The sequence below is a fragment of the Musa acuminata genome, chromosome BXJ3-4, assembly GCF_036884655.1.
Source record: "Musa acuminata AAA Group cultivar baxijiao chromosome BXJ3-4, Cavendish_Baxijiao_AAA, whole genome shotgun sequence".
NCBI classification, from domain to species: Eukaryota; Viridiplantae; Streptophyta; class Magnoliopsida; order Zingiberales; family Musaceae; genus Musa; species Musa acuminata.
In genome coordinates this window covers 9,803,903-9,814,380 of record NC_088352.1, presented here as the reverse complement: position 1 = coordinate 9,814,380, position 10,478 = coordinate 9,803,903, and the positions used below count along the sequence as shown (strand labels likewise).

At 38.6% G+C, this 10,478-nt stretch overlaps 1 long non-coding RNA gene and 1 pseudogene across 1 annotated transcript; both read left to right on the top strand.

The window, feature by feature from the left end:
• The first annotated feature begins 1,730 nt into the window (after positions 1 to 1,730).
• On the top strand, positions 1,731 to 9,055 carry LOC135635415 (uncharacterized). Its single transcript, XR_010495620.1, has 4 exons — positions 1,731 to 1,869; positions 5,899 to 6,257; positions 7,188 to 7,267; positions 8,514 to 9,055. It is a non-coding gene; the product is annotated as an uncharacterized LOC135635415 (long non-coding RNA).
• On the top strand, positions 6,522 to 6,723 carry LOC135637395 (small nucleolar RNA snoR143; annotated as a pseudogene).
• Positions 9,056 to 10,478: the final 1,423 nt, after the last annotated feature.

Genomic DNA, 10,478 nt, shown 5'->3' with positions numbered 1-10,478 from the left:
ATCGGACTTCACAAGGGCTTCAATCCATTGCATGAAGTCGTCATTATCATCTATGTTCTCCGTCTGCTCACACCCAACAATCTCGATCGATGATGACGACGAAGCCGCTGCGATCGTGGTTGAATCAGTGCTGGTGCCATACATCACCGAGGCTGGAATCGTGTCATCGGACATCAAGGAGGCATGGACCCGTTCCCGGCTCACGAAGAAGTCATCGTCGGTGCTGTGCATCTGCTCGCACGCAACAAAGTCTATCGACGACGATGAGGAGGAAACATCTGCGACCGTGGTCGAATCAATCCGAGTGTCATCGGGCATCGAGAGAAGATCGACAAGGCCTGGCGGTGAGGCCTTCGGGATGGTAGTCAAGGCTGTGTCGGTGTCATCCGACATCAGGAAGGCTTCAACCCCTCTGGCGAAGAACGCATCGTCGGTGCAGTTCTGCTCACCGCCAAGATCGACCGACGACGAAGACGAAGCCAAGAATGCTTCCAGTTCTTCCGTAGTTATCGGGAGCTCACCTCCACCAACGTCCGTTGATGATGGAGAGGCGGCTGCGACTCCGGCATCGTTCGGTGCAACGGAGTCGACCGAGGAAAGATGAGTCTCCGGGGCTGTCACAGCAGGAGCCAACGAGGAATGTTGCACCGCCGCGGTTGGATGTGGTGAGACGTCGGACTGCAATGCTCTGCTGGGATGTGCAACCAACTCCCAGCATGGCTTCTTTGAGAGAGTCGATGCTTTTGCCGAGAGAGTAGAAGATTCGTCTCTATTTCTCTTCCGCCCAACGAAGCTGTCGCCGGTGACCGTGTCTGTCGCTGCCTCCGTTAAGGTGGTCTCAACCGTTTTGATGGTGGTGCCGCCGGAGTAGGCACAATGCGAGCTTCTCTTGACGTGACAGAGAACTCGTGTCTCGAAGCCGCCGGACGAACACATCTCGAACTCGTACATCGTCCACCCGGAGTTCTTCCGCCGGCCATCATTGAAAGAAAGGCAGCTCTTTCGCCCGAACACCATCTCGCGCCCGCCGACCATGGACTTAACGGTTTCTTGCTTTTTGTACAGAGTCCAAGAACCGCTGCCGGCCTTTCGATCGACGCGCGAGCCGCCGCTGTTCTTGGGCTTGCGCTCCGCAAAGAAATAGCCCTCCTGGCGATCGCTGCCTAGAAGATTCCACGGCTCGGTGCCGTAGACGTCCGCGAAGGCGACAGCGCGGCCAGGGAGGGGTGCGCCGGCGACCCAGTTGGCGAGGTAGTCAACCAAGAGTTCCTCCGCCGTGGGAAGGAACCTGTAGCCGCTCGGTACGAGGTCGATGGGCTCCATTGATGGACGACTAAAGACGGTTTCTTGACTGGGAGAGGAGAGGAAATCAACGAGGAGGAGAATGGAGCAGAGGAGAGGCGAGAGTCGCAGGGCGCGGGGAGAGAATTCAGAGTGAGGCGCGGAGAGAAGTCAGAGCGAGAGTGGGAGAGGAGAGAGAGAGATATATATATATATATAAATATATATATATATGTATATATATACATATATATTTATATATATACATATAATGGGCGCACGGATGGATTCTTGAATCGAATCCTATTGGTTAATGTAAGCTGTTTCTTATTGTGGATTCGGAAGCCCCCAAACAAATTAGACGACATCGTGATCGCCCGCTAGTCCCGATCATTGAATCGCGTCCGTTTATTTCGATCTGGAACGCATTGATCCATCGAAAATCCAAATGCATATTGTTTTGAATCCGAGGCCTATAATGACGTGCGCGTACATAATAATCTCTCCGTCCTTCGCGACCCGGCGACGCAACCGGGAATCCAAAGACGCGGAGGAGGAGGAGGAATAGAGAGCGCGATGGGTCTGCAGGTGATGAGAACAACATCGCTACGTGATTTCTGATCCTCTTTTCCTGTTGTTGTGTTCTATTTTGCTAATTTTACCCTTTTTTTTTGGGGATATGGTGACCTAATCTTAGAGCTCTGACTGTGCGTGTATGTTAGTCATAATGATCTTATTTTGCTTAGAACATCTGCAGTTCTGTGGTTGACATTCATGTAGTTTCATGGATCTGGAGAGCACGCATGCATGAGGCCCCTTTCTCAGTTAAGATCAGGGGCTTCCTTGATCATTTGGTGAAGGGTTGATTTAGAAGTTAGTGTCTGATCGATTTGTACAGTGATTAGCTTCTTGAGTCTAGAAAGAATCTTTATGTGTCACCCCCTTTATTTTCTTTGTCGATATTGTTGGTTGAGTCCTTTTGAACTCTTCCATGGCCTAAGCCTCATAATGAAGGCAAGAACATAGTGATGGAAGGATTCCATGGCCTAAGCCTCATAATGAAGGCAAGAACATAGTGATGGAAGGATAGGTAAGAAGCATGGATCATATTACATGATGCAGAACTGCATCAGAAATGATCTGCTTGACTTTTGATGGGCCAAGAGACGTCTGATATTGAGTATTTTGTTGACCATAACTATAGATCTCACTCTTAATTCTATCACAATTTAGAATGTGTAGCTAAAATTTTAGCTATGTGAAATTTGAAGCATCAGGGACTTTTGTTTTTAATTTTGGGTGATTAGTAGTCTTTGATTTGTATTTGTGAATGGAAATGATTTGTATTTTATAATTAGATCGGGGTTGCTTTGACAATTTCTTATAAGTAGAGTTGATCTTTTTAGATGGTAAATTATATATCTGTCCTTGCAAAAGCTTGAAGAAGCCATATCGTGAAGGATGGAGTTTTAGTGTTCAGTCTGGTGAACGAGATTGATTTCACAATGACCAGAGGAAGCATGCGTCTTTTTAAAATTGTGCAATACACTAGAGATGCATGTTTTGAAAATCTATACATATGATGGATCAAAGACATGGTTAAAAATCTAGTGAGCTTCAGAGACAATCTTCCAACACTCTAGATGCTTGGAAAACAAACTTGTATGGATCTGTATAACTCTTTGCCTCACCCTCAAAGATATACATTCATTACCTTTAACATGGAGAGCTTATTTTGAAGCTGCTTCAAAAATCCATCTGATAATGTTTCAATGTCTATTATCAGTTCTTCTACTTTTGTACCTATTGGTAGATCTCATGCGCTCCTAATCTAGTTTTGGTTCTTGTAAGTAATACAATTTCTGATGTACTCTACAAGAACTCTAATAACATTTATTGGTCCGATTCGAAGTTGCATATCTGTATGCATAAGAGAAACTCGAATTTTGATTCTTTTCATCAATTTATATTTCATTGGGATCATAATTATAGTTGGAGCATCTTTGCAAGAGCATCCATCATCATTCAATTTTAAACTTTGGTATCCAATGAAAAATAGAGACATAATTTCATTTTTGTTATATTTATTGGTATCTTAATTTTATCAGATACAGCGAGGCTTAAACTCTTCACATGTTTGTGAATAATTGCTACAATGAGGAAGAAAAACTATAACGCCTGAAATTAGTGGCCCTAAAGTAATAAATATAATTGATAGAATCTGCTATCAATTTCCCTCGGTTGATGTTCATGTTATGTGTGCATGCATGCACACATGAGAAGAAACAACTTTTCCTAAATGATACTCTTGCACACATATGTTAGGATGGGAAAGAAAACACATGTCTCAGAAGAGGAAAAGAAAAAACATAAAAGAAGTCTTGGTCTTCTGCTCCCCATTTCTTCCAAATAGTTGAATTGAAAAGATGGGCTTATTTTTTATGTTTTGTTATTAATTATCGTTACTTCTTATTTATATCATTGAAACTGTTCCATCAATCATTTTTTTCAGTTTTACTCAGCATATGGCCTTTGTTATAAGTAGTCTATAAGTATTAAGATTGTATCTTTATCTACTTCCTAGTTTTTTATTTATGTTTATAAGTGTTTGCTTCTAAGAATCTGTCTTGATGGTATTGGTTATTGTTCCTCATAGTACATTCCGAGTCAATATATTTATTTGCTTGTGGTCTCTTAGAAATCTGTGTCAAGCATAGTATTGGTTTTGATCACGTTGGCCTCAGAACTTTGATAGTTTTCTCTAATAGACTCGATTGATCCAAAGGAACTTTTATTTATGGAGTTAATTAGGCAAGACATTCTTTTTTAGAAGAAGAAAATGATCATTCTGATTCCAACAAACAAGATTTTCTTTTTTCCTTTTTCCATTAGATTCTCGTTTGCTACCTCCAAATAATGTAGCTTACAATTCTGTTTTCCTATTTGCAACTCAAGTCTTTTGCCTTCCTTTTCTTCCATATCAACTACAGGAACGTAATGAATTTTGGGTTCTCAAATTTGTAATTTCATCAACTCTCTATTGAACTCAAGTTTGAATTTGTGGCATACTCTCTGAATGAGTTGGATTATTGTGTGTGTAACATGCATAGAGATTCCAGTAAATGCTAGTTCTTAGATCATGGCATGATTTCTGTTCAACTCAAGCTTGTAATGACATGCATAACTGATCTGGGAAGAACAGCAAACAAAGATAATTTCTGATGGTAACTGGGATAAGTTGTAGATAGTAGAAAATTTTGCAATGAAAATATTCTGATGACTGCAGCAAAATGATTGTTACGGCCAAAGATTTGATGAGGTCATAAGTCATTTGAATTGGATTCTTGGTTTTGTCTTCATTTATATCCTCTGCCTATGCCTCTCTATTTTTGCTGCAACTTCAAGTATTTTGGTTTTGTGGCTGCTGCATGGCTGACTGCAGTAGGAATTTGTCTCATACACTTGTTTAAATCATCAAGAACAATTTTAGTCAAACTGTGTTCTTACCTTCTTTTTGTTTGAATCCAAACTCTTTTTTTAAGTTTCTTGGTTTCTTTATCACTCCTCTGGATGCCGATTAACTTAAACTCTGCAATAAAAATAATTTGGCTTGGCTAAGTTCAAATGCTTGAGGAGAGGGAAAAACTCAAAAAATCTTTCCATTTTGTCTATTTTGCTTTATTTCTGCATCTCTAGTATCACGTGACGAAGGAGATGACTCTTTGTTCTTCCTATTTGATACTTCTGTCTCTGAATTCTTTGAAGACAGAGAAGAGGAGATTGTTGATTAACGTGTTTTTCTACACAAATGTGAATCGAAGTTGATTTAATTATTAATTATCATGGATTTAGTTGGTTTTATTTATGTTGGATTAAATTTTGAATAAATTTTTATCATGATATTGAATGAAATTATTAAGGGCTTATATATATTATTAAAAAAATGAGAAAAAAATAATTTTTAAAGGTTAAAATCAAATGCCTTATCAGATTCAAATATTTTTTTTAGTTTTAAAAAAATATTTTTTACGAAGTTAAATTAATAAGATTTGTGAGCCCCTTTTTCTCTAAAGATGTTTATTTTATTGTAAGATTTCCCTAGAATAATCCTCATTGTTATATATTTTTGCATTGAGCATCTCAAATGTTTTTTTTTTTGCTGTTCAGTTTATTTTTCATAAATGATAAAACTATCATTAAATGATTAATTGATGGAAATTGAATTCTTTTTTATTTGGTTTTTATTTAGTGGAAACCCTTAAATTGTTCATTATTTTAATTTTATACATTACAAAAATATTAGCATTATTAATATATAATTAAAATTATACATTTTCAAAATAACTAGTTAAAAATTGATTTAAACATTATAAAATAATAAACTAAGATCCATTTATATGATAATATTTTTATTTTTAAATAATATCTTTTATTTAATATGTCAAAGTTTGATGTGTCTTTTTTTAATGTCGTCATCCGATGCTCGACCATTGAGATGGCAATCGAAGCGATCTCCAATCTTCACTCACACAAAGTTTCACGAACCCTAACGTTAAGTATCTCCCTAGATTGTTTCTTATTGTAACACTTTGTGGATTTTATTTTCCTATGTTCTAGTTTGTTGGCGATGGTGTGTTCTTTGCGGAGCTTAGTGACGTCCTCACAAGAACCACTGAGCTGTGGACGGGTACTCCAGAGTTGAGGTCAGCATCGGTGATCATTATTAGAGCCGCCAGGACCCTGAACGTACTTGATACCGATCTCCAATCTATGTTAAGCCTTGGTGGTACACCCGATTTGGACTTCGTATCATAACTGTGTATGGTGAGAAGGGGAGAAGGATATTGGAGTTGACTTCTGTGGTCCATTAAAGATTCAACTTTTTGGAAAATGGTGTGGAGCTCTACACCGAAGGTCAACAACAGAGGGCTTTGTGCAATTGCTTGGGCTATCTTTCTGGTACAAGCTTCTCGGAGGTGAGCTCATCGTTAGACATTTTGTCTGTGGCAATTTAATTTAGATTTTGTCTATCTTGCTTGAAAAAATTAAGGTTTTTCATTGGAATTGTTTGTCTAAGATGCTTGAAAGAACTTACAAGTGAGTGTGCCACATTCATGCAGTTTTTCATTGGAATCAGTTTAACAATTATGAGGACATTCTGGTTCTTCCTTGCATGGCCTTTGTTTAAATATGGGTTTGAGACTAGATGATTTGTGTGCAATTGGTTGTAAAGTGATTCCTTGCATTAAGTAAGCTTTCCATTCTTATTATGCATTTGTTGGTTGTAATCTTTTGGCCTCTGCTGTTCTAATTTTGGGGTCTTTAGCAACAATGCATAAAATGAAAACTATTCAGACGATGATAGTGGTCAGACAACCATGGATGGATCCACAAATGACTTGACTACAGTTTCAGTTTGTTCATTAATACCATCTCATATATAGTTGTACACCTTACAATGCTTTAATAGAACTTGGTTTTCTAGCATTGCTCATATAACGACTTGTCTATTGATAACTTCAAACTAGAAATACTTGTCTTCTGTGTCTAAATGCTTCAAATTTTTACTACAGTAACATTGCTTGTGCTGAAATTTAGATGGATAAATTTATTTACTTCCTAAATAGCAATGAAAACATAGATATCCCTGGAGAAATATATATTCAAGTTCTTAATGATCCCATTTTAACTGACCTATTACTTTTAGAGATTTAAATTTTAGAGTGACGAGAAGAATTTGAATGCTATAACCTTTGTAAAAAAAAAAGAATTGAGATTACATTTCTTCTTGATAAGCCAAAGTTTTTCTAATTTATATGTTTCTACTCGTCGTAGATTGAAGATTGGGAGTCCAATCTTTCCAAAGTATTATTATTTGTTCCTTATCATTTGTTATTTGTTCTCAGGAGTGTCATTCCTTCTTAACATGGAGGAGAAGGGAGCATAGGAGAGGAGAGCAAAGTGAGAGTGAAGCGCTTATATGTAGGTAATGATAGATACGGCTGTTGGATCGTTTCTTGAACAGAATCCAAATCTAAATCCTGTGTTTCCTAAAGCCCCAAGATTAATTAATTAATTAATTAATTAGGTTTATATGTTTAATTTGATATATATATTTATTTCGAAATCAAGTTTCCCTATTTCTCTCCTGTCTTATTTTTCTCTATCCTTCCATCCATAGTGTCTCCGAGATTCTCTATTCCTAACTCTCTATTGAACTCAAGTTTGAATTCGTGGCATACTCTCTGAATGAGGTGGATTATTTTGTGTGTAACATGCATAGAGACTCCAGTAAATGCCAGTTCTTAGATCATGGCATGATTCTGTTCAACTCAAGCTTGAAATGACATGCATAACTGATCTTGGAAGAACACCAAACAAAGATAATTTCTGATGGTAACTGGGATAAGTAGTTTATGGTAGAAAATTTTTCAATGAAACTATTCTGATGACGGCAGCAAAATGATTGTTACAGTCAAAATTTTGATGAAGTCATTAAGTCATTGCAATTGGATTCTTGGTTTTTTCTTCATTTATAACGGTTGCCAATGCCTGTGTGTTTTTGCTGCAACTTCAAGCATTATGATTTTGTTGCTGCTGCATGGTTGACTGCAGTAGGAATTTGTCTCATACACATGTTGAAAGCATCAAGAACAATTTTAGTCAAACTGTGTTCTTAACTTTTTTTATTGTTTGAATCCAAACTCTTCTTTTCAAGTATCTTGCCTTCTTGATCACCTCTCTGGATGCTGATGAGCTTAAACTCTGCAATAAGAATAATTTGGCTTGGCTGAGTTTAAATGCTTGAGGAGAGGGAAAAACTCAAAATATCTTTCATTTTCTTCTATTTTGCTTTATTTCTACATCTCTAGTGCCACATGATAAAGGAGATTGACTTTTTATTCTTCCTATTTGATACTTTTGTCCTTAATTCTTTCTACATCTCTAGTGCGGCATGATTGCTTTAATAGATCTTGGTTTCCTTGTGATGCTCATATAGATATTTGCCTATTGACAACTTCAACTAGAAATGCTTGTCTGGTAGGCTGACCTAAATGCTTCGAATTTTTTATTGTACTAACCTTGTTTGTGCTGAAATTTAGATGGATGAATATATTGACTTTCTAAACAGTAATAAAAACACAGATATACCTGGAGAAATATATATAGATATATATATTCAAGTGCTTAATGATCCATTTTAACTGACCTTTCGCTTTTAAACATGTCAGGGTGTCCTCGATATCGAAGTAAAGATCATGCTGGACTAGGATCCTAAAAGAAAGCAGGGCACCATGACTCCTTTGCCAGATCATGTTACAATTCATGCCCCAAAGGAGGAAGAGGAGTTACACTCCAGAAGAATTTGAATGCTACAACCTTTGCAAAAGGAATTAGGATTACATTTCTTCTTCATAAGCTTTCGGCATGTAACAAGTCAAAGTTCTTCTGATTTATGCGCTTGAACTAGTTGTAGATTAACATGAAGGAAGATTGGGAGTCCTTAGGCCCATATCTTAGTTTGTTCCAATCTTCTCAGGAGTGTTATTTGTTCTTATCATTTGTTTTGAAAACCGACGCGGTTACTCCCATAAATTTTTACTGTTTTGTAGACTTGATATTAGTTATTTGAATTCGTATGTAACTTCCAAAGCTGGAATAGTAGACTCAGATTGGTTGTTCAAATTCATTCAAAATTCTGAATATGTAATTTAGATGTAATTTGACCATTTTTTCGAGTCAGTAAGATGAATGGTATGTTCTTCTATCTCAATTGTCTTGTATTTCTTAACGGTGGCTTATCAGGACTAGTTGTCGATACTATGATATTCATCTAATGAATTTAACATGATGCAGGCGTTGTTCTCGCTCACTATTGAAATCCGATCATATCATATCAACAAGATTTCTGTAGAGAAAGAGAATATGCATTTCCTACTATGATATGTGTGTTTAATCTTTTGCATATCAGTTAGAATTTTTTTGGAATTTTTTTATCGATTCAGTGATTAAAGGTTTGGTTTTCGATAGTATCGATTCAGTGATTAAAGGTTTTTAACGATGGATTGACTTGCAGCAGCTTTGTTATTTGTTTCTGTTGTTGTTGTGGACTTCACTCGGAAACAAAAAAAGTTGGAACATGTTTCCGAAAGATGATTGATCAAATTTGCTGCCTTGCCTCTGATACCAGTCGTCCAAACCAGCAAAGTCTGAGGTTGAGAGAACCTGTTGATATCATCTCTTTCTCTTCGAACTCGACGAAACAACATTGATACCATTTCTTATAGATGCCATCGTATTAAGGAAACAACAAACAAAACATGAGATGAAAATTGCACTTTGTTATGGCCAATATTTACAGGAACATAAAATTTTCTTTCCCTTCCATTGTTCTGTAATACATGAACAAACATCATTTTCCGTATAAGCTTTCATACAAGCAAGCTACAGATCCAACCACGAGGTCATAGTCGAATCAATAGGGGTGTCATCGGACTTCACAAGGGCTTCAATCCATTGCATGAAGTCGTCATTATCATCTATGTTCTCCGTCTGCTCACACCCAACAATCTCGATCGATGATGACGACGAAGCCGCTGCGATCGTGGTTGAATCAGTGCTGGTGCCATACATCACCGAGGCTGGAATCGTGTCATCGGACATCAAGGAGGCATGGACCCGTTCCCGGCTCACGAAGAAGTCATCGTCGGTGCTGTGCATCTGCTCGCACGCAACAAAGTCTATCGACGACGATGAGGAGGAAACATCTGCGACCGTGGTCGAATCAATCCGAGTGTCATCGGGCATCGAGAGAAGATCGACAAGGCCTGGCGGTGAGGCCTTCGGGATGGTAGTCAAGGCTGTGTCGGTGTCATCCGACATCAGGAAGGCTTCAACCCCTCTGGCGAAGAACGCATCGTCGGTGCAGTTCTGCTCACCGCCAAGATCGACCGACGACGAAGACGAAGCCAAGAATGCTTCCAGTTCTTCCGTAGTTATCGGGAGCTCACCTCCACCAACGTCCGTTGATGATGGAGAGGCGGCTGCGACTCCGGCATCGTTCGGTGCAACGGAGTCGACCGAGGAAAGATGAGTCTCCGGGGCTGTCACAGCAGGAGCCAACGAGGAATGTTGCACCGCCGCGGTTGGATGTGGTGAGACGTCGGACTGCAATGCTCTGCTGGGATGTGCAACCA